The following is a 24,678-nucleotide window of genomic DNA, read 5'->3' as shown; positions in this document are numbered from 1 at the left end:
TAATGCTGCCCCAACACAGCTCTAAAGGCAGCGAGATTCTAGATGATAAGCTAAAACTTCCAAAACATTGTGCCCAAACAATCCTTTTCCTATTGCACAATGTTTATTCATAGCAGATTTTTCACCATAGTGATGGGGAGTTACTATAAAAGACCGAAACAGGCCCCGATGATTTCCTCCAGCCCCTTTCCAAGATCATGAATCCCCTCTAAAGGTCTCACTGCTTAATACTAAGGCATTGAAGGCTCCGTTTCAACATGAAGTTTGGAAGGGACGCAAACATGCAGACCACATCCATCGGTTCCAGATTCCACTGTGCAGCAAGCCTTTCAGAAAGCAGCACCGGTCACCTTTTGGCGGGCTATCCAAGCGGAGTATCTGCAGTTATGAGTAGTCTGGCCAGACACCCTTCCCTTTCCAACAGTTCTGCGTGAGGCCGAACCTTTTCTCACACTGCAACAGAATAGCGAACCCCAAAAGAGAGAGTGAAGGTAAGACAGAGGAGTCTATTTTACTTGCTAATTGGTCAGAATCAGGGCTGGGGATATATGTAGTTCGTTGGTAGAACACCGGCCTAGTTTGTGCAAGGCCTCAAGTTCAATCTGTAGTAGCACAAACAAGAAAAAGAAAAAAAAACCAGACATTGAAGATACCTGTAAACACTTGAGACAAGATAGTTTTTTTTCAAGAATTTTAATGTAGCTTTTAAATTTATAAATATCATTTAGACTGACATGTAATGGATCAATTAGTTATGTAAAATTTAATAAATACATATAATGTTTCTAAATTGAATCTATAACATAGCAGACATTACTAGACATAACCCATATAGTTCTTTGGAGTCATGCTTTGTTTCGTAGTTAATTTCATTCTTAATTTTCATTACACGTATGTATGCATGCATGTACGTACATGCCACAAAGCATGTGTAGTGGTCAGAAAACAACTTACAAGACTTGGTTCTCTCCTACTATGTGGGTCCTGGCAACAAACTCAACTAATGAGACTGGGTGACAAGTGCCTTTTCTCCCTGAGTATCTTGAAGCCATACCTAAAGAATACTTATTTTATGTGTATGACTGTTTTGCTTGCGTACATGTAAGTGTACTTTGTGTGTTCCTGGCACCCATGAAGGCCAAAAGTGGCACCAGGTCCTCTGGAGCTGGTATGAGGGATGGTAGGTGCTGGGAACCGAACTCTGGTCCTCAGGAAGTGTAGCAGGTCTCTTGGCCACTAAGCCATCTCTCCAGCCCCATGCTTTCAAGTCACGGTCTCATGTAGCCTGGGCTGGTTTTGAGCTCACCATGTATCTAAGACTCGCCTTGAACTTCCAGTCTTGTCTCTCCCTCCTAAGTGCTGGGATTGCAGGTGTGCACCGCCACCCTGGGCTTCTTGGTTATTTACGAGTGTAAAATTTCACTCCAAATACAGTTTTGGTTATTTTAAGCCTGTGCTTAGACAAGTTCCTTACCTTTCCCGTGCTTCATCCTCTTGTTAAACAAGAGTGATTTTACTCTGGCTCATGAGCTAGGTTGTGAGGACCGTATAGAGATTCACCTTTATGAACGGCTGAGGACAGCTGCTGGCCTTGTTAGCGTTCCTTGGCGTTTCAGTATAATAGTTATTACAACACAGTGGTGTCACGTGATGGCCTGTTTCCTCCAGGCTGGGAGGCTGCCAGAGCCGGCCGGGCCTGTGTATGATTCCTCACTGGTTCCTAGCACAGTGCTTAGCATTTACCAGGCAGTCGTAAAGTTGGAGGAGTGAAAGAGAAGCCGGGGAAAAGCACGGCAAATTCCAGCTGGGTTTCTGATAGAGAATCCGATTTATGGATGAGGAGGTCTCATTCCGAAGAGTGAGTCTCGAAGGCAGGGTGGGGTGGTCATAAAGGTGGGGGGGGAGCTGCCAACAGGAAGTGGTGTGAAGTAGGAGTATGTGGGGAGGGAAGCCCTGGACGTTTACAGTCAGTTCTGATGGGGTTGTGTTCCAGACAGGGATGCCCAGTGGCCAGTATTTAATGAGTTGTGTGACTGGCTGTGTGGGCACGGGGTAGAGATCGGCCCCACCTACTGGTGGGGTTGGGTAACACAACCGGCCTTTTCAAGTTGACTAATGATAGGGGTGTCGGCCTCCTGCTGGGTAAGATTAAGACCTGATCTAAGTTATTAAGACAGGGGTATTTAACACAAGCCTCTGTTCATTGATCTTACTGTTGGGTATTGAAACTAGGGCCTTGGGCATGCTAGGAAATGCTCTACTCCTGAGCTGCATCCTCAGGGCCTTTCCAGACAGTTCAGATATTTTACCTGATTAGGGTTGTCTTTCACCACCGTACTTGTGAACTCTTATGTCCAAGTTATTTTATACTCGTAGGAAGGAAAGGAAAAACCGTTATTTAGTGTGTGTCTTGGGCCACATTTTGGTTATGCCCTCCCTCTTAAACCTCACAGCTGCCCTGAGAGGAACGTACTAGCCCCATCCAGGACATGGGGAAGCTGAAGTTTGAAAGAAGTGGAGCCTGAAGGGCCCCTCTGTGCATCAGTGGCCTGTTTGGGATTTGAACTCAGTTCTGGGCACACAGGCAACCTTTGGAAAAGCAAAATGTATTTTATTTGTTATTATATACATAATGTATGTTTATTGCATACAAGTGAGAAAATACTGAGGAACAAGTAAAAAAGATGAAAAGTGATCATAAATCCAACGATTTAAATCCAAGGCTGGCTGGGCGGTGGTGGCGCATGCCTTTAATCCTAGCACTCGGGAGACAGAGGCAGGCGGATCTCCATGAGTTCGAGGCCAGCCTGGTCTACAAGAGCTAGTTCCAGGACAGGTTCCAAAACTACAGAGAAACCCTGTCTCAACAAACCAAAATCAATCAATCAATCCAAGGCTGTGTTTGCACTGTATGTCTTTTGCAGTGTCTCAGGGTTTTCAAGGTATGTTTTCACAACCAGCATTCCTGTTGAACTAAGCATTGGGAAACATTTTAAACCTATAAATATATTTTCATATAATTTACAAAGATGGCATAGTATTTCATTATATAAACCATACTATTTATTTGATCAACCTTCCTTCTGTTTCAAATATTTAGCTCACATGCAGCTTTTCACTAATATGAAATATTACAAATAAACAAGTTTGGTCTTTGAGTATGTCTTCCTTCCTTCGAAGAGATTCCTAGAAGTAAGAGAGATGATTTAAGGTCCGGTTTGACTTTAAAGACATTTCAAAATAATGTATTGCCAAACTGTCGTTCTTCCTTTGAGACACTGTAAGTTACTCTTTAAATGCCAGAGCTGAATCCAAGCACATAGCAGGCCAGTGGCTTAGCACTGAGCTACATCCCCAAGCCAAGTTATAGCATTTTAAATTCTTACCCGCAGTGTAAACAATCCTGCTTTGTATCCCTGCCAGCCTGTTTATTGTTATTAAATCCATGCCCTTTATATTTTACCTTCTGATTTCTTGACCCAGTTCAAATAATACGCTGTGCTAAAATATGAGAACTCATGACCTGTTAGTCCTCCAAGGTGACCGTACATTTCAGGTCTGAGGTGGGTGAGGAGCCTAGCCATGCATGGGTCTTGCTGGGATGGATTTGACTAAGCAGTGTGTGCACAGTACCCACAGATACTGCTTGGAGTGGCCCACCTGCATAAGCTGTGCCTGACAAAGTGTCTTCCAGGAATTGTGCCGAGTGGGCTGGTTGAGGAGCTGCTGCCAAGAATGCCACCTGCACTTGTGCTGTCTTCTGTGGGTAGCAGCTTTAGGAGGAACCAGGGAGACAAAGAGCAAGTTCTCTTCTTGATAACTCGTTTTCTATCCGAAGATTCTAAACAGCTCAGCTGCCGGGGTCTCCCCTTGCTGGATTCTCCAGAGTCCTGCGGGCTTTTGGACTTGCATGTGGCTTTGTGGGAAGATGTACTGCCCGGAGTGCCCGTGCCGCAGGGGTAGACTATGCACGTGAGACTGAAGGGGTCTCAGAACCAGTTTATTAGCCTGTCAACCAAGTTTGCAGGGACTCTTTCACAAACACAAGCTTACTCTTTCCCTGAAAGCAGCTGGGCCCTCTGAAGCCCACGGCTAGACAGTGTGGTAAGCAGGGAATAGTGAGAACAGAGAGAAGTGGAGAGAGAAAGTATTTAATGAGTTATTAATTCAATTAATAACACTAGCATAAGCACCTCAATTACTACATGATGGGGACAGGTCTACCAGACAGCGGGCCTGCTACAAGCTATTGGGTGACTATTCTATGTGGCCAGTGCCACTGGGTTTGGATTTGTGACCTGCTCTTCAAAAGACAGTGGTTAGCCAATTCCTGGGTAGGGAGCATCATCTTTCTCTAGAAATGCTAATGGTCATGTGGGAAAATACAGGTTTTTCTGCCTGGAAGTCCCTCTCTGTCCCTCCCCTAAGGGACGTGGTTACCTTTGTTCTAATCCACCGACCTGAAAGGGCAGTGTTGCAAGCATCCTTAGTACCTGCCCTTCCCAGGTACTCCTGGCTTCTCCTTCTTACCCCTTAGCATTTACCATCAGCCAACTAAGGGCTTCTGGGGTGGCACCCAGAGCCTAGGCTACGGTCCCGGGTTTAATAAGACTGAAACTCTCATCCAACAAGAACTGGGAACAGGGCAGGATGTCTCAGAACGTCTGGTAGAGCACCATGCCCACATTTGTGGAAGCTGGGAACACCCCTGGGTGGCCCAGCAGCTTGACTGATTCTTTTTCCCACATTCCAGTTGCTTACATCAGGCCTCCTCTATAACCTATACCCAGATGTAGGTAAAGTGGGAGAGGGTCCCCTTGCAAAACGAGAAGCCTCTTAAAGGGAAGTGGGCCCCCGAGGGGTGAATCTGAACAGTGTCTGTGCTTTCCTGTCCGCAGGATGGCCTCTTGTCTGCGAGTTCCCAATAGAGCATCTACCTGTTTTATAAAATACCTGCAGGCAGCTCACTTTCAAAAGAACACAATGAAGTGCTTTTCCAGGAAACCACGTGGTAAAAGAGAAAGTAGGAAAGAAGAACAGTCATGGGCATGCAGGGACAGCATGTCTCAACGATCTTATCGGTCTTCACATTTGCTTCCAAGGAGCCACAAATCTGAGTCTGATTTTTCTAGGAGTCAAGAACAGGTGGGCTGTGTAAGAACCATGTTCAGACCTCAGTAACCCTGCCTCTTCTTCCCTGAACTGACCTTCCTCATTCCGGATAGACACAAAACACCATCCTCCAAGGCAGAGACTGGAGTATGTGATTGTTTATGCTGGAAGAATGAAGCTTAGGAGCTACGTGGGCATCAGAGAGAGCTGGCTTTCCCCTGGGACTGTGCAGTAGGTGTATGATCTCGGGATGTTGTCAATCTTCTCCAGACCTCAGAATGTTGCTGACAAGATTCAGGAGGGAATTGCCGCTCTTATGGCAGAGGATCTGGCTACTGGGGGTGGGGGAGGGGGTCTAAACTATCTCGTCCTTTACTTGTGGACATCTGACAGATACAGATCTATCATCTGCTCAGCTATATGGACTCTTGGCAAAGAAGGCTAAGGAGGTTTAATGACTTGCCAAGTAGCCACAGCCTGTGGCAAAGATCTGATGTCCTCTGCTCTTGTAGGTTTGTATCTTGGACTCCACACACCACTCAAGCTGCTACTGTAGAAATTTGCTTTCAGAAAGTGTCAAGGGAGCGGAGGTGTCATCCAACAAACAAGGCAGGTACCTGTTTGTCCTCAGGATGGCTTTGACTTTGGCTTCCTGGGTCCTTTTTTGGCTTGTTTTGAGCCCTGGTCAAGTAAGGAAGCGTCTGGTGAGCAGGCAGCAATCCCAGGTGCCTCACTTTTGTGAACCTTGGAGAGGCATGTGTAACCAAACAGGCAAACCTCCCCCCATGCCCATTTTAGTGGAGGAGATGGAAAACCGTGGAGTTTTAGGTGACTCAGTTTGCCAGGTCCAGCTGGGTCCCCCAAGGCTTGATCACGGTCCAGTTCCATACCTAACAGCACTTCTTACTCCCATGACTCCAAGGACAAGAATTCTTGTAAGCAAACCCATGGCTCAGAGTGACAACCCAGCTCTTATTCCAGGGTAGCTCCAAGAAGGAAGACAGCAAACTCAGAAGTAGTTGGAGCAGCACCTACTGGAGAAGCTTCCTCCTCAGAAAGGCATCAAGGGTGTTCTGGAATGTACCGGGAAGTCTCTCTAAATACCTGACCAGGTCAACATTGACTTCAGCCTGAATCATTCTTCAGCAACTTTGCACTTTTTTTTCTTGCATGGTGGAGTGGAGATTGGCAAGGAGGTGGGTGGACCGGGTGGGTTTGCAAAACATTAATGAATGTATCTATGCCTTTCCTCTGACCCAGCTTGGCCAGCAGCGTCGGGCCAACATCCCACATTCCATTGTTCTCCTTCTAAGAAAACAGAGCTGGCTCTATTTAGCCCCAGGAATCTTCTGCGTAGGCTTGTTTAGGAGAGAATTTGCAAACCAGATGGATTGACTGTTTACTGTGTCTCCTCTAGTTCAAGGAGGGTAAGATTATTTCTGCCAGCCATTAGCACCAAGATGGGCACGCTTCCCCAGCCGATGTCCACTTGAATTCTGGTTTGTGTGCTGGCTCAATAGAGCGTTCTCATTTCTTACCTATCTGTATGCACATTTTATGCATACCAGCCATAGTGAGGGCTCAGTGGTTGGCTTGACTTTTCAATTCTTTCTCTTTTCAACTTTTTTCTTTCCCTTCTATGTCAGCCTCTGTGGTAACAGTGATGTGGTCCTGGCCTCCACTCTGGCATCTGTATGTTGATCACAGCTGATAGGACCAGGAATAGGAACCTACATCCCATGCCATTCAGCCTCTGGGAGTTTGGAATCAGTGGGAGGAGGGACTGGTCCTCCTTTGGGCCATTGACTTAAAATAATATAATGTTATTGAATGCTTCTAGTCATATTACCTGCAATGAACAGGAAGGGAGGCTCAGAAGCATGCACATGGAGAGAGAAACAAACTCCAGAGAGGAACAAATGGAAGATACAATTAAAAAGCTGTCTTTGGGGCCATAGCGATGGTCTAGTGGTCACGAACACTTACTGCTCTCCCAGGAGATCATTGTACAATTCCCAGCATCCACAACTCACAACTGCCTGTAACTTCAGTTCCAGGGCTGCCGAAGCTCTTTGACCTCTCAGGGCATCTGCAAGCACATGGTGCACATAATCTCATTTAGGCACACGCAAATACACATAAATAAATCTTAGAGAGAAAACAAACCAACCCAACACTATCTCTTGTTGAAAGCATTCCAAGTTCAATGCCTGGCACATTCCCGTGCTTTGTACCCATTGCTAGAGATGCCCAAGCGAGTACTTCTAGAACACCAAGTGTCTGGAAGAACTTAACAACAAAACAAAACAACAACAACAACAACAAAAACCCCAAACAAACAAACAAAAACCACAGCTTCTGGACCTCATCTCTATTTTTCTGATTTAGTAGGTTTGGAGTTGAGGGAGAGAATTTATACTTCTAAGAAGTCCCCAAATAATGCAAGAGGTCACATTTGGAGAAGCATTTGGCTGAGCTTCAGGGCGTTTCATCATAAGAATGTTGGGCATGTCCTAAACATAAATATTCCTAGACTTGTTGGTGGGACTTGGTTATGTTTCCTTTTTTTGTGTGTGTGTTTCAGATCAAGTGCCTACATTCTTATGATAAAAATGCTCTTTCTTCCCTGCTTCCCCCCCCCTCCCCCCGCCGCAAACCATCCTGCTGGCTTCCATTAATTGCAGCCAGGTATTTCACACCTGGTATGCTTGGATAAATGATGCGGTTCTGGAATCTAGGATGCAGGAATCAGTGACAGTTCTGGGCAAGGTGCATTCCCCATAGGAGACTCAGCTTCTTCAGTGGTGAAATGGGGAATAACTATGCTTACTCCATACAGGAAATGTAAGAAAAGCAACACGTCTCTGGGCACTTGAGAAATATTTTGTTTTTACTTCTGCGGACTTATTCTGACCTAAGAAAGTGTTGTTCGCACAGGTTCATAGAGACACAAACTGAGAAGGAAAAGAAGAAAAGGTTGAGGTTTCCACCCACATTGCAGACCTTTGCTCAAAAACTAGTCAGTCCGCTGGTTTCTAAGCCTTGGGCTCTGGTTGCGTGCCTGAGAACGCAGCCTAAAATATTGGAAATTCATTTTGATCCCTCAGGTTTCGCCAACTGTAAAAAACCATACAATTGGGCTCATCTTAGAATAGCACAAGGGAGTCAACTGGTGTATCTCCGAGGAAGAAAAAGCACAGACGCCCATTTGTTAATTTTGACGTCACATAGTCATTCATCCATCCACACAACACTAATGCCATGCTCAGTGTTTTGCATTTATATATAAAGACCTGTATTCTCTTCCCTTTACCCAAACTGTCAGCAGGCCACAGTATGAGCATAAATGGGCAGAAAATGGTCTGAGCATGACAATCAAGTCAGGATGTCAGTGTTGAAGCAGAAGGTGGGCGTTAGAGAGTTAAAGACATGGGAGTCAGGTTGGCAGTCTAATGATAAGACCACATAACAAATGACAGCATTGCTTTGCTTTCCAAGCATGCCATCACATGAAGAACAGAGAGAGATTTGCAAGGGCTTCTCAGTTCTTTGGGCCACATTCGAGCCACTTGTGATGATTGGCCCTCTGGTAAGCTGATTCATTTGTCAAAGCTGTTCTTTCTCAACAAGGGGTGGGCTGGTTAGCTGCTTGTGTCTGTAACTACTTGCTAACGGAATTCCCTCTGGCTTCAAGGGCTTTCCCTCTGGTACCCAGAAGGCCTGGAAAGTTTTTGGGTAGGGCTCCACCCAGTTTCTAGCTCTCATATCACAGGAGCTTCCAGCCATATGCAAGATGGCCCAAGAGCAGTGGGATTTTTCTCCTCTTCAGGAGATCTGTCCAGTTGGATGCTCTCACAGAAAGGGCCTTTAGAGGAATGTGGCACCAATATTTCAGATGCAAGAGGCATGGATGTTCTAGAGGAGAGGACAGGCTAGTGGTGGTGTGTTAAAACCCGCCTCATATTTGAGGAGTGGTTTTTCTGTTTGCGTCAATTACAAACTGCTTAATGAGAGACATATTGTCTTATTCCCAGATCTTCCATAAAAATAACAAAAGTAACAACAAACATGATGTATGAGTTAGATAACATCGGAGCCCAGTGTGACCCTTGCCACTACCCTGTGAGGTTTTTAATTAAAGTTTCATTCCGATTTAACAGATGAGGAGAGATCTGGGGTGAGGGATTTCTCATCACTGAGCTTGTTTTGGCCTCAGTTCCTTGATTATAGATTTTATGCTCATTCCATTGTACCTGAAGAAATAAGAACAGAGAACATTTTGGTACCGCATCCATGCTGCATATTAGGGCTCAGATGAAACTAGAATTCTGGGGTTTTGTTTGTTTGAGGGAAAGAGAGTCTTTCTAAGTAGCCCAAGTTAAAATCAAACTTACACTTCTGTTTCTATCACCTCTCTTGGGTGCTGGGATTACAGGCATGTGCCACCATGCCTGGGACATGTGCCACCATGCTAGGGCTATGTACCACCATGCCTAGGCCAAGAGGCTAACTTACTCAGGTTCTTATATAAGCTCGACTCATTTAACTCCATTTGTACTAATAACTTGCTCACTTGGAGATCTTTAGAATGTGACATATCCCAAGCCAAGGACCCCCATGGAGAGGCTGTTCTGGCTGAGCCCATGTCAAGACTCCATTTCTATGATGACATGGCTTTTTATTCTCTGTATATAAACATGTATAAGGCAATCTCTTGCCTTCCATAGGAGAGAAGTATCAGCTCTTGGGATCATAAAATCAGGTTTCTGAGCTAGTGGAACAGCAGAGAAAATCCAGTTTAGTAAATGAGTGAGGAAAATGCCCTCCTAGGTGGTCTCCTGAGGAGGCAGGACCATCTGTGGCATTCTTCTGGTAGTGTTTTCTTCTCTTCATGGACACAAGTCTGAATCAGGGCCATGAACATTCCTGGTCTTGGCTTTTTTTTTTTGGCTATCAGTCAGGATTACCAATATACCCAGGAACTTTTGACAATAGCTGTCTAAAGTTATTTGCTGTCCACCTAATCACCTTTGGACTGCCAACTTTTCTTGCAGGAGACACATATTAAAGTTATTTTAGTAATTTTGTAGATTTTTTTTGTTTGCGCTTTTCAAATGTGTCAGTTAATATGTGAAACAAACACACAATTTTCAATTTACATGTGAATATGAAGCTATAGAATTTTGGGAAGTTAGGTGAGGTGTTATACAGCATAGAGCAATTAAATGTCAGAATATAGATTTCATTTCCTGAGGCATAAAGTACAGAAAGGCTACCACTGAAATTTTAAATAGATATGAATATCCATCATGAGGCAGAAATTGTTTTACTGGTAATTTCTATTTATCACCTGATTATGTCTTAGAAGCTCATTCGAAGAGGACTCCCATTTATTTATGGCCATACCACATGGAATGTGTCTTCTGATGAGGGTCTCGAGGCAACTGAAACAATAGTAGCTTCCTCATGGGTAGAAGAGCAAGTGGAACAAGCTAACAGATCCCAGTCTAGAACCCTGGTCTAAACTGAATTAATAAAGAGCTCTAAGAACCATTTTTTAATTGAAAAATTACAATGGAAAACATGTCTGTCAGTGTCAGATAAAGCTGCCGGCGTGGACTAAACTGTTTTGGCTGAAATTTTATCAGCTCACGTCTAGTTACCCTGGCTGTCTCGTTAGTGCCACAAGTTCTGATTAGCCATTATCCACCAGGTCACAGAACTTCTCAGACACGCTGGGGATTGAACCCAAGGCATCAGCAAGCAACAAGCTACCGAGATACAATATTCTTAGACCAGTTCATCGAACTTCCATAAGCATGTCTTGGGTAATTACTCCTGTGGGCCTGGCTCTGAGCTGTGTTCTAGGGATATAAAGATTAAAAAAAAAAAGACGCCCTTATTATTTCAAGAAACTTGCCATCTCTGAAGGGGTAGCATATCTGACTAAGTGTTTTAAAACATTTTAGAATGAAATATTTTCATTGTGAACCATTCCAAAAGTTAGAGGAACACTCAGTTTTCAGGTACTAGAGCTGTTGGAGACATTCAGGGTGGGCCCCCTTTAAGATGATTGACATTTGGGACGGTCCTGGCATGTGGAAAGATCTTCCTGGTGTAATATGGGGGCCAGCTTGGGCCTGGGTCCTGAGAGAAGCAGGGAGCCTTGGAGGTCATCAAGTAAACCCTCGTACAATTTCAGGCAGAGTTGGGAAGCCTTAACCAGGACAGCCTTTGTGAAGAAGGTGGGGAGGCCATTGCGAAGAAAAATCTTCATTGCTGAAGAATAGTAAAAACACAGTGACTTTGACAGGCCTTGCTAGATCAACCTTTTCTCTGGCCAGTCTCCTGGAAAGGACTGTGAAGTCACAGCTAACCAAACAACCATGGCTCCTGGCAAGGGCTTTCCACCAGGTGAATGGTTTGCCATATTTCCGACTCCAGGAACTGGCTGCAATAACACTTATGCAATGATAGAATGCTCGGGGCCCACCTCCAGGCGCCTGACTGCGGAGAACTTGGCAGGACTGGAGGCCTCTGCTGAGTGGAAAGTCCTGCTTTCCTGCTTTGCCTGAGCTTCCCTTGGATGGCTGACGTTTGGAGAAGGCAGAGCGGATAGACTTTGGGAGAAGTCGCAGAAGGCTGTGTGGGCTGAACCTGGAGCCCTGGCAAGGAAGAGCCGGGGGATATGCAAGAAGGGATGGGTAGGACCATTCTTTAGGGACATTTATTATTATTGTGAGATAAGCAGGAGACATGGTATTCGTGGGAAGTCCAGCTGCCTTCTCACCGCATTGGGTGGAGTGAGGACTGGGGACCTAAGACAGACATCCCAAGGTCCTTAGGCTGGTCATTTAACATCTCTGAGCTTCGGTGTCTTTGGGAGTAAGGTGGGAGATGCATCTGACCAATGAGCGCTGTGGATAACGAATGAAAGCAGCCAAAACCTTGTTTAGCCTCTCAGCCAATGCTAGCTGCTGGTTGAAAGCATCACGACTCTCTAATAAGCACAACTGTCAAGTGGCTGGGGATGAAGGAAGGCAGAAGACCAGCCGTCAACCCAAAGGACAAATAAGGAATGTATCTCCTGCAATAAAGGCACACATTTTATAGACTGGGGTGAGTCTAGCTTCTGAATGTTTGCAAATCAAACATACGCAGATCGGATCATTTTCAGTTTCAGAATACCTCGTATTTTCTGATCCAAGGCATCCTGGTGGCAGCATTTTTGTGAATCTGCTGCTGCTGCTGCTGCTGCTTCTAATACGGTATTATAATCAAATGTTGCCTCACGAAGAGCCTCTGGAGGAAAGAGATGCTTTACCCAGAGGTCCTGCAGGTATTCACAACAGATAGACTCATGACTATTCAAAGTCAGAAGCGGAGCAAGTGCCCGCTGATGGACAGGAGCGGACATGCTGGTGGGTTTCACCATGCAGCGCCACTCAGTACTAGATGGTATAAACTCCCAATCTCATTCAGCAAGAGAGAATCAAAAATTATATAAACACGTTTTTTTAAATACAAAAGAATTATTGAAGAAAGTAAGACAGATGGAAAATATCTTATGATCCAGTTTATACATAGGGTCAGGATAGGAAAGTCAAAGCAATGGGGACTAAAAATCAGGTTGGTGGCCAACTGGAGGCCTGAGCACTGAGGCCCGAGGCTTGAGGGAAGTTGTCAGTGATTCTAGAAGCATTTTCAAATTGACATTTCGGCTCCAGGTTCCAGTATGACATGGCAGGGGTCTGTCTGTAAACCTAGAACGTGGGAGGCAGAGACAGGAGAATTTCCAGTTGGAATTCCCAGTGTTAAAAATAAAATAGAAAGAGAAGGGATAGGAAAAGAGAGTTCCTAAAGTACCTAAATTTATCAGAATTTACCAGATTATTTTTTTAAAAAAGTGCTCATTTTAATTTATGCAAACTACTACCTCAGCTAAATATATTTCAATACAATTCAAAGTATGTCCACATGATGGAATATTTGTCAGATATAAAAACAAGTTAGCCAGATTCATGCCATACCACTGATAAGTCTGAACACCATTGAGTTAAGTCACCTACAAAGAGCAGGAAGTGGATCAGTCATAGCATCAACATGAATTTGTTTAATGAGCAAAATCAATCATGGGTTCTGAACTCCGAGCAGTGACTGACAGCTCTTGGCCAGTGTAAGAGGACTGAATGGAAAGGAGAATAGCTCATAGGATGATGGGACTTTTCTTCTTTAGTAAACCAAGCTGTTTGTTGGCTCCCATGTTTGTGCAATGCTGTGGAGATTATCCCGGCCCTTTTATTGCATTTGTTGTTGAGGAAATCAACTGGAATTGTTGATTGAAATCAAGCCCTTGGCTTCTTTTAACTTTATTACTTTTATTATCTTACGTGTGTGAGTATATTGCCCGCAAGTGTGTATGTGCCCTACATGAAAGCAAGCCTCTTGCTTTACAGGTAGCGGAAACCGAGGCTCAGAGGGATCACATCATTTATCCAAGTTATATACCTGGATAAATATGAACTGATTTAGAGGCCAAGTTTATTCTAGTTACCCGGATCTTCTGGCTCTCAGTCCATTTCTTCTTAGTTACTCTCTCTCTCTCTCTCTCTCTCTCTCTCTCTCTCTCTCTCTCTCTCTCTCTCTCTCTCTCTGTGGTGAGCCCCCCTTTCCATCTACATGTATGGAATGCATAGTGGCGGGCCCTGGGGATGGGGCAGTAGATGAAATTTCATCACTGAGTGTGAACACCCTGTGACCCAGCGTGGATGTTTTGTGCCTGGGTGCAACTATGTGGGATAAATACTCAGACAAGGAGGCTCCCTTCCCTTGCTCCCCACCCTGGCTGTGTGGGAAGGAATTCTGGGTCACAACCACAGTCATTAGAATACCAACAACATGTTCTTCAGACATGATGTGATCCCATACAATCAACCACCACGTCCTTAGTCTTTGCAAAGGGTTCTAGCGAGAATCATCCAGAGACTTTCTCCCAACCGTCCCCTGGCCTCTCCAGCAGTGTCCTGCACTGTTGGGTAGGCACATCTGGGGACCTGGGCACAAGTGCTCTGCCTCATTTAGAAATGGCACTGTCTTCCCATCCAGCTAGTATCCAAGCTAATCTGTGTCATCCTGGATGATCAGTTTCTCAGGCGGTTGTGTAGGATAATGGGGAAACTCATTTGTGTCTTATTTTTATAACGATAAACTGGGCATCTCACTTTATAAAGCAAACGGTGATTTCCCCATTGGTCCTCCGAAGGGAATAGTGTAGCTTTGAAACACTATTGTGCCATTGGTTATGGGCTGAACCAAGGGGCTTTGAGGTTTATATATAAGCTCTGGTGCTACCAATCAAGGAAACACCTTTTCTAAAGAGGAAACAACGGATGCCTGAGGAAACGAAGGTCCTGGGTTGTGGGCATCAGTTGGAGTATTCAAGGGTCAGGGCAAGGCAATGGGGCTGGGTGGTTGGGTGGAGGTGGAATGTGTTAGAGGAGGTTGGAGAGGTGGCAGAGGGCAAGGGACTTAACTTGCTGATTATAAATGATGCGTGAGTGAAAAGCTGTGCAGACACAAGTCCTAGTCTCGCGAGAATTCCTAGTCTCGCGAGAATATGTCTCCCAGGACCAGCCTGAGGAAGACTTGTGCTTTCTTATTTCTTGGTTTCCCTGTAGCTCAGGAGGCAAGTGAGAAAAGACCCAGACCACAGTTTCTGTCCCAGCATGCTGGTGTTGCAGCCATTCAGATGATTCCGGTTCCCGGTTCCGCCTGTGCAGGGAGCCCAGAGGAGGCGGCTAATTTTCCTTAGCCCCATTGACCTGGAAGCAAAAGAGAAAGAGAAGGGGATGAGAGAATTCAGCTTCACCAGCCCCTTTTCTGTGTCCTCAGCCCCATGCAGCGGATGGCCGCAGCTCATGCTTCCCAGCGTTTTCACGGTGGGTGTATTTCTGACCTCTATACAGCAACTCCTTCGAAGGTCCTTCGAAGACAGTTTTGGCTTCTTCTCCATCATGTAACCTTCAGGAAGGTAGCAGGGCAGACAAACCGTATTTCCCTTGTCATTAACTCTGACTAGGGACTTAATTATTTAACTATGACTGGCTTGCTTGATATGTATCCATAGAGCTTGTAATTAGACAATCATTTTTCAGCTCTGGTCCAAAGGTGTGTCCCCTGTGGTTGCTAAGCACAGCCACATCCCAATCTCTGCTTTAAAGGGGGAACCTATGGCGTGCTGCCTTTTGGTCGACAGGCACCCTAGCCCTTGGTGTGGCTTTTTCTGTGCTGTTTTCTATACTGTGTTGGTTCATGCTGCTTTCAAAGCCCCTGCTTTACTTGCTCGACCATGTGACCCTGGTCATCAACTTTATTTTGTCTGCCACCACAGGGACTCCCTCTCAACTCTGAATTCTGCCGTCTTTTGGTTCTATCTGTGCCTGGGACCCCATTGACTTTGGCATTCTCCTCCAGCGCCTGTGGGCAACTCCCTGAGCAATGGGAGGGTGTGTGGGGGTAAGGAAAGAAGCCAGACAGAACAATTCTGTTAGCTCGGAGTTCTCTAGAGTCATTCATGTTGTTGAAAACAAAAGAATTTTACATCCTGAGGGATGGCAGGTGTGCACCACCCTACCCGACTCGAGTTTTATCCGTTTAAGGTGTGGCTTATGTTATTGTGCACACAAGCCACATTTCCTTTATTCATTCGTTGCTGATGAGCCCCTAAATTGCTTTCCTATCCCTGCTATTGTGAATTATACTGCATGTTAAAGGGTAGAGTTTCGAGTTCTTACTGCCTGAAAGGATAAATGTGTGAGGTGATGATAATTAGCAGGATATGATTACAGTGCCTTCCTGCATCACAATGTGTTGTACTCCATGAAAATATACATTTATTATTATGTATTATCAGCTGGAAAATAAAAAATAAATGATTAAAAGGACACAGTGGCATATGGGAACCTTGGGAGAGGGCTGAAGGGGGAGGGGAGAGATAGGGAGGGGAGCAAAGAAAAATATAGAGCTCAATAAAAAATAATAATAGTAAAAAAAACACAGTTGCATAATTGCTTAGACAGCCTGTCCCATTCAGGTCCCACTAAGTGATGTGGGACTGTCCTGTGCTCTAAAGGAAGTGCGGTCCACCCAGCATCCACATATGCTGTATAACAACCTCAAGGTACCTGGCATTGTGCAGGTTTAGGTGATGAGGCGAGGGGGCAGGGCTGTTCTAGCAGAGAGGCAGAGGGGAGACTGTTTAGAGCTGGAAGAAGGTGCACTTGTCTAGCATGCGTGAAGCCCTGGGCTCAACCCCCAGAAAGAATAAACTTGGCCAGATGATGCAGGGTTGCAGTCTCAGCAGCGGAGAGGTAGAGGTGGGAGGATCAGAAATTCAAAGTCATGCCAGGCTAAGTGAGTTCCAGGCCAGCTTGCACAGCACAGTGGGACCATGTCTCAAAGAAATAAACAAATACAAACCACCACCACCGCCAGCAACATAGCAAATAGAACAAAAGAAAACTGCAATTGCTCGTTACATGGTCTTGAGTAGAGCACTGAATTTTGAGCCCCACTTAGGTCATCTGGGTTATGGCGATCATAGCTACACCCTGCATGGCGCTGGGGGATTTGCAACATATTTAAGGGGATAAAATGCTTACAGTATTTAAAATGTCCAGTGACTGGGAGTTTCTGACTGTTTGGAAGCTTCATAAAAACACAGGCATACTTATGCACACAACACAATTTGAAAAGGAAAATGAACGTCTCTCTTCAAGCATTAAGAGGTTGATCTATTATTATTTTTTTAAATCCCACATTCTCTTATCCTTGGTATTTAGTGATCTTTAGCTCTCATGCTTATCAAATGAGCCAACCATGAAGAGATTATTAGTTTATTAGAAACGTGTGGGTCCTACTGAATATTCTAAGTAGACATGGGTGTTAATGTGTGCACACATACACTCCTGGGTGTGTAGCGAAGTTAAAGAATACGTATGCCAAACCTGCAGGGCTCCTTCCGATGCACATTTCCAGGTTTTACCTTTACAGCCACCCTGCAAGATAGGATTATTTCCACCTGATGAATGAGGAAATGAGATCTCAAAGGGATTAAGGGATTTGTCTAATGTCACATAGTTAGGTGATTCAAACACAATTCCCACAGTTCCACAATGGAGAGTACAGAATCACACACAGCTGTACCTGCTAAACACTGTGTAGACAAGGCTGGGCCTGCCCGTAGTCAGTCAGGGATAGTGGAGGGCCTCCCTGGGTAGAGACTCTTCCCATTAGCTACCGATAGATTCTGGGGAAGGGACTGTCAATAATTCAGTTGTGTATCCATTGCTGAGCTCTCCAAGCTCCAATGAGCAGCTCTAAATCCCCATCATACGGATAGGCCCTGTTTAAATTTAGGGGGTCACAAAACCAAAAAACAAAGGTGTGTGCTAAGGACTTGGTGGGTGGGGATGGTCAAGAGGGGAGGGAGATGAGAAAGGGTGAGAAGTGGGAATGAAAGCATTTTTCTACACAGATATATAATGACAAAGAACAAAATTGATAGAAGTTAGAAATATGTGCAAAAAATTGATCAGCATATGTATATACATACACATACATACACACGTGTGTACATTTCCCCGTCTCTATGATCATTCCTTTACTTGTAGACATGCATTTCTACTAGCCTCATCTTAAAGAGGGAAGAACTATTTGGCTTTATATCTGTCTCGTGTGGTAGTTGGGAGACTGGGAAATCATAAACGGCAGAATGTTCTGGAGTCCACCACATTTTGTAGTTTATTTGGTGAAAGCTGTAGAGGCATGGGCAGAGAAAAGGCTGGGGAGTAAGTGAGGTGACTTCAACATTGCCTGAATGGGAACTCGGTTCTCAGCTGTCCCTCTGGAGGGCTCTTCCTGCGTCCCCAGTTCATACTCTGCAGATGACAGTTCAGACTTCCCAGGTGGCTCAGATAGTTCGGAGCCTGGAGTGTGCGGGCCGAACTCTGACTCTGCCTACCTTCACCTCCACACCATCTGCCCCCGGGGAAGCGCCTCCCTGCTTCAGTTTTGAGTTTCAACTAAGACAAGCCCACCTGCCGACATCCCTCCTTCCTTCTTTTCTTTCCTCCCTCCCTCCCTTCCTCCCTCCCTCCCTTCCTCCCTCCCTCCCTCCCTCTCTCCCTCCCTCTCTGCCTCCCTCCCTCCATTCTTTCCTTCATTCCTTCCCTTCTGTCCCAGTTTTCTTTTTATCTTTTATTCTAAACCTAAATCGTCCCAACGTCAGAGACTCATGCCCATGATGGAATTCAATAAGAAACTAAATTGCTTTCATCCCATTGCTGTCAGGTCTTTAATGAGGAAAGAATTAGAACCTAAGACCCCTTGTTAAGATAAAGACCTGGCTGGTTTATTCACTCCAGCCAGCTGGGCACGGGGACTCAGGGAAATTATTAAAAACTCTCTATTTGAGATTAGTTAAAGGTCTTAGAGAAAACCTGGCCTGGATTTTGTGGGGAAGGAGAGAAGGCAATGCACATGGCCCTAGAAGAATCATCTACTGCTTGGGTAGAGCTGGTGGGGCCTTCCTCTCTGGAAGAATGCCCCCAGTCACGTTGCAGCATCTGGGTCTGGTCTTAAAGTGGGTCTTAGAGCATCAGCCTTCACGTACTCAACCTTGGAGCGTTTGCACGGCGCTATCATCGGCCAGATCCACTGCTGGGGGTGGGAATGAGGGTGGTCAGAATATATCCAGCCCACCAACACCCTTTGACACAGAGTCAGGCTGAGGTTCACAGGGAGGCTTGGCTAAGTCAGGATGTGATCCTCTGTCACCCTCATAAAATGCTTCCTCAAGCCAAACAAGCCCAAGAGCCTTCCTGTTTCCTTCACCCTCCCTGCCCTGCCCCAGATGACCTGCCCTGTGGCTGGCTCTGGCTTGGCTCTCGGTGTTAGAGTGCAAATCTTTGAAGGTAGAGTCAGCCCGTAGCCTACGGACTGGCCTTCCAGCCAGATACCCCAATATCTGATATCCTGCTTGTACCACTTTATTAAAAGATTCCCAAAGAAATATTCAAATATGAACCAAAGCTGCACTACCTTGACATTAGTAGTCATTCAATGTACGAGCAGTCATAGTAGTATTAATAACTGTGGTCTCTGTTCATGTTCTTATTTGAGAAATGCTTTTTACACACAGTGCATGCTCAGTTGATTTCACAATAGTGCTGGCATTAAATATGATTCCTCTATTTTTCTTTCTTTTCCTCTGTTTAGAAATTATTGTTATCATTGTTGTGTCTTAGTTAGGGTTTCTGTTGCTGTGAAGAGAGATCATGGCTATGTCAGCTCTTATAAAGGAGAACATTTAACTGGGGTGGCTTACACTTCAGAGGTTTAGTCCGTTATCATCATGGTGGTGAACACGGTGGCATGCGGGCAGACGTGGTGCCCGAGAAGGAGCTGAGAGTTCTGCATCTTGATCTGCAGACCACAGGAAGTGAAGCATGCTGCTGGGATAGCTTGAGCATAGGAAACCTCAACAAGGCCATACCTACTCCATCAAAGCCACATCTCCTAATAGTGCCACTCTCCATGGCCTTGTAGGTGCCAGTTACATTCAAACTACCACAGTAGTGTGTATGTGTGTATGAGTGTGGACACACATGTGTCAAGACACACCTGTGGAAGTCAGAGGACTTTTGGGGGCTTGATTCTCTCCTTCCACTTTTATGTGGGCTCCGGGATCAAACTCAGGTTTTCAGGCTTGAGTAACAAAGGCTTTGATCTCCTGAGCCATCTCTTTGCCCTCTGTCCACCCCTTTTGAGATAAGGTCTCACTATATGGCCATGGCTGTTCTGGAACTCACTATGTAGACCAGGCTGGTCTAAAACTCACCTAGATTCACCTGCTTCACTTCTAAGTGCTAGGATTAAAGGGTGTGTGGCACCATACCTGGCCCTGGCCCTATATTTTAAATTTTTGATTTATTATTACTACTTCTGTATGTGCGTGTGTGCGCATGTGCACATGCATGTGTGAGTGTGCATGTGTGTGTGTGCATATGCACGTGCATGTGTGAGTGCGTGTGTGTGTGCATATGTGTGTGCATGTGTGATTGTGTATGCATGAGTGAACGTGTGTGTGTGTGTGTGTGTATGTATATATGTATGCGTGTGTTGAACTAAAAGCTGAAAAGGAACTTTTTGTTTGTTTTTTGAGACAGGTTTCTCTGTCCTGCAAAAGGAACTTTTAAACGTCTCAGCATATAGACTCAAGACTGGAATACTAAGTATTAACTTTGTGGGTATCTTTCTCTACTGTACAGTTTCCACAGATAAAAACCAGACTGCGATGCAGGGTGAAGGTGTGCATGAGGCAGGGTAAGGGAAGATGACACACAAGAGCCAGGGTGTGCCTGAGTGTGGATTATTCCAGAAGGAGGCCATAGCCAAACTTAGAGGACACAGGGCATGCCTGTGGACTAGTGAGTCTGAAGACTCAAACTGAAGGGTGCACCCATGAGGCAGGCAGATGGAGAAGGAGGTGGAAAGAGACAGGCCATGGGGTTGGCACAGTCGTTAAAGCCTTTAGTCTATGAATTTCCAGTTGTGTGACTTTGAGCAAGTCACATATGTTAGGCTGTTCTTCTGTCCTCCTACGTGGACGTGGTCGCTCCAGTGCAGTTTGAGGTTCTGTGTAACTTCAAACGTCAGCAGCACGTGCCCAGCCCCCCCTTTTCTTATATTTTAATGATTGAAAGCCTGAGCTTTGCCCATGCTAGGCCAAAGTTCTATCCTTGAGCTGTGTCTCCAGCCCAGTACTTAACCACGGACTGGGCTACAGGGTGAGCCTGTGACCTAACCTATAAGGAAGTCTGGAGCCTATCACGAGGTTTAAAACAGTGGACTAAAGAGCACCGAAGTCCATCCTTGGGTCAGGCCAGGCTGGTGGTGGATATGAGGGAAGCAGGTAAGTGTTTGTTTACTTGTTTTGTTTTTAGAAAATTATCATCAGGGTGGATATAAACTGGAGTCTGGAGGCTGATGAGATAAGAGGTTGTTTATAGGATCTAAGAAAGAAGAGAAAGTTCTTTTTAAAAATGACTTGTTTTCTTTTTTTTTTTTTTTTTTTTTTTTGTTTTTCGAGACAGGGTTTCTCTGTAGCTTTGGAGCCTGTCCTGGAACTAGCTCTTGTAGACCAGGCTGGTCTCGAACTCACAGAGATCCACCTGCCTCTGCCTCCCGAGTGCTGGGATTAAAGGCGTGTGCCACCGCCGCCCGGCGACTTGTTTTCTTTTTTGAGATTAAAATATAATTACATTATTTTTCCCTTCTAGCCCTCTACACACCCCTTGTTCTCTTTCAAATTCATAGACTCTCTATTATTATTATTATATGCGCACATAAACACATACACAAATGACACACACACACATGCACACATATAGCTTGTATAATGCTACTTACATGCATGATTTCAGGGCTGACCATTTGGTACTGGATAACCAATTGGTGTGCTCTTTCCTGGGGAAGACGATTTCTTCTACTTCTCAGCATTTCTTAGTTGCCTGTAGTTCTTTATGTGGAATTGAGGCTTCCAGAGTTCTCTCCCTGTCCATGTTAGCATATGTATTGTTGTCCTTATTTAGATCCTGGGTAGGCAGTCTTGTTGGTGAAGCTTTGTGGGTGTAGCTTCTGACGTTTCTAGGAGACACAGTCTCACAGCAGACTCCCTGTTCGTCTGGCTCTTACACTCTTTCTGCCCCCTCTTCTGCAATGTTCCTGGAGCCTTAGTTTCAGGTGTTGTTTTGTTGATGCATTCATGGGGACTGGGCTCCACAACTGTGCATTTTGATTGGTTGTGGTTTCCTGTAATGGTCTCCATCTTTTGCAAATAGAAGTTTCCTTGATGAAGGATGGGGACGATACTTATCTGTGGGTATAAAGACATTTAGAATGTAGTTAGGGATTATCCTTTTAGAAAGAAATGGTTGAAGGTTCTTCTCCAAGATCCGTGACTTCAATAGCCCTAGGTATCTGGGTAAGTTTCTAGTATTAGATATTATTGTTTCTTATTGAGAGGGTCTTAAGTCTAATTAGAGAATTACTGGTCACTACCAAGCTCTGTATGCCACTACTGCACCCTTAGGGTTCTAGTGCCATGATGATCATTGATGAAGGTCATAGATGTCTTAGCTGGGTATGACTGTTAGTTGTCTCCCTCCTGTAGAAGCTTGTATGGCACCTTCTGGTACCAGGAAAGCTAGTTTGTAGGGAGGAGGCATTTAGGTCAGTTGTATCACAGAAGCCTCTGGGCACTGTGTCTGAAGTGCACGGCCCTTTCAGCAATACAGGCTTACCATCCAACTCTTGGGGCAATGAAAGGCAATAGAGATAGGTTGTGCATTTTGTGAGTCTCTTGGATAACTCTGACCAACAATCAACTTTTCTTAAAGAAAAAAAGTTCTTTAAGGTAACATGTGAGAAGAACAGAGGGGGAAAAATAAAGACAAAACTGTTTACGAAATAGCACAACAACCCAGGTATTATTCTCAGCATTTTCAAGCCTTAGTTGCCCAGTGCTACTGGCAAGACCCCAGGGGTGAAGTTTGTTTTCATCCATATTTGAAAGCAGGGAAGCTGAAGTAGCACAATTTACCTCTCATTTGCTTTCTTCTTTGGGAAGTGGCCAACACTGAAAATTCAACACGGGTATTCTGCTCTGCCACCTTCTCATGTCTAATACTTAGTGTGCTTCGTAGCACAATGCTTTAGGTGTTTCTTATCTAGTACTTAGATGCAATTGTAATCATAGTGTGTATTTACTTATTTACATATCTGTGTATTGGGGTGTGTGTGCGCAGACATATATGCACAAACACGTGTGTGTGTGTGTGTGTGTGTGTGTGTGTGTGTGTGTAGGCAAGAGCGTTGTCTTCCAGGAAGCAATCCTCATTGTTAGTTTGAGACAGGGTTTCTCACTTGACCTGGAAATTCTACCTGTCTCTGCTTCCCTAGTGCCGGGCTAAGTATACCACCACAGACAGCCTTCAAAAACAATAAGGCCGGGTGATGTTGGTACACTCGGGAGGCAGAGTTAGGAAGATTTCTGTGAGTTTGAGACCAGATTGTGATGGAGGATTCTCATTGGCTAATAAACAAACTGCCTTGGCTTTTTGCTAGGGCAGGATTTAGATAGGTGGAGTAGACAGAACAGGAAGAAGGAAGTGAGGTAGATGGCTCAGACAATTGCCCCACTTCTCCTCTCAGAGACAATCGCCATGCCTCGTCTTTCTGAGGCAGACTACCGTGCCTCTCCTCAGGGAGACAGATGCAATGAAGCCAGCCGCCAGGTCAGACATGCTGAATATTTCCCGGTAAGACACCACTCGTGGTGTTACATAGATTATTAGATATGGGTTAGTCAAGATGTGAGTAAGAGGCTGAAACTAATGGGCCAGACAGTGTTTAAAAGAATACAATTTGTGTGTTGTTATTTCGGGTGTAAAGCTAACCATGTGGGAGCTGGGCAGGACGAAAATCAGCCCTGCCCACAGCTCATCACTACAAGATTGGACTACAGAGTGAGTTCCAGAATGGGCTCCAAAGCTACACAGAGAAACCTTGTCTCGAGAAAAACCAACCAACCAACCAAACAATAAGAATCAAAGTCTCTGGAGATTGTGTTCAGGGCAAGCGCTTTACTGACTGAGCTATCTTCCCAGTCCACAGTACATATTTCTACATCACAGGCATATTGTCCTTCTGATTAGTTTCAGATAGGGGCTTGCCATTTGACTGGCAGGGCACACCAACACTAGTCTGTTTTTGCTAAAGAGGAGTTTCTTAGGACACGAAATCTCAACAGGGATGCGCTTCCTCCCTCCTGCCTTTGCTGTCTGTACCATCAGTAAGGTGATGTGCCATAGGACAAGTCCTGAGCCTTCACTGTGCGACTTCCACTCCAGCCCCCCAAAGATGGGCTGTTTGAACCTCATCTCTTCAACTGTGTAACTGTAGTTTAGGAAACTGTCTAGCACAGCACATAGGTAACATTTCCGATATCACCAAGAGATGAGTGTAGACAGAAAAGGGCACAGGGACCATGCCCACTAGGATTTCAAAGTGGCGCAGGGCAAGAAGATTCTCTTGCAGTGCCAAGCTGTTTGCTTCACAGTGAGAGGCAATATGGAAACCTATGATGTTCTGTGGGTCTGACTCTGACCCCGTGAGTTCGACTCATTAACCACTCAGAAGCCCTCCAAGTGCTGGAGGACAGAGGTCTTTTCCTGGAGACATAAAACATGGGTGGCTTACAGGAGTCCTCCCTCCAGACAGACCGAGCCAGCAAGCTGGCCCCGGAGTTTGAGTAAACCAGATGCTTCTCTGGCTGGTAGAAGCAGACTACACGCCATCAGCCCCGCCTGGTGTGCCACTCAAGGGTCTCTTGGGAGCAAGAAAGGTCTGATAATTAAGAAAGATTTCTTTCCCGAGCTGCAGTGGGGCACAGTGACTGTCAGGGTTAAAGATGGATGGCTTCATAAAGACCACCCGAAAGGCAAT

General features: G+C 45.2%; 2 long non-coding RNA genes across 2 annotated transcripts in view; both read left to right on the top strand.

Annotated features, from left to right (window-relative positions):
• The first annotated feature begins 128 nt into the window (after positions 1–128).
• Positions 129–6,229, top strand: LOC119816037. Its single transcript, XR_005285677.2, has 2 exons — positions 129–491; positions 4,899–6,229. It is a non-coding gene; the product is annotated as an uncharacterized LOC119816037 (long non-coding RNA).
• Positions 6,230–10,084: 3,855 nt separating this feature from the next.
• Positions 10,085–24,678, top strand: part of LOC119816038 — a 46,600-nt gene continuing 32,006 nt past the window's right edge. Inside the window, exon 1 of the long non-coding RNA XR_005285678.1 lies at positions 10,085–15,050. This is a non-coding gene — a long non-coding RNA (uncharacterized LOC119816038). The remainder of the gene's footprint in view (positions 15,051–24,678) is intronic.

Source organism: Arvicola amphibius, chromosome 6, assembly GCF_903992535.2.
Source record: "Arvicola amphibius chromosome 6, mArvAmp1.2, whole genome shotgun sequence".
In the NCBI taxonomy this organism is placed as follows: Eukaryota; Metazoa; Chordata; class Mammalia; order Rodentia; family Cricetidae; genus Arvicola; species Arvicola amphibius.
This window is presented reverse-complemented; position numbering and strand designations above follow the sequence as displayed.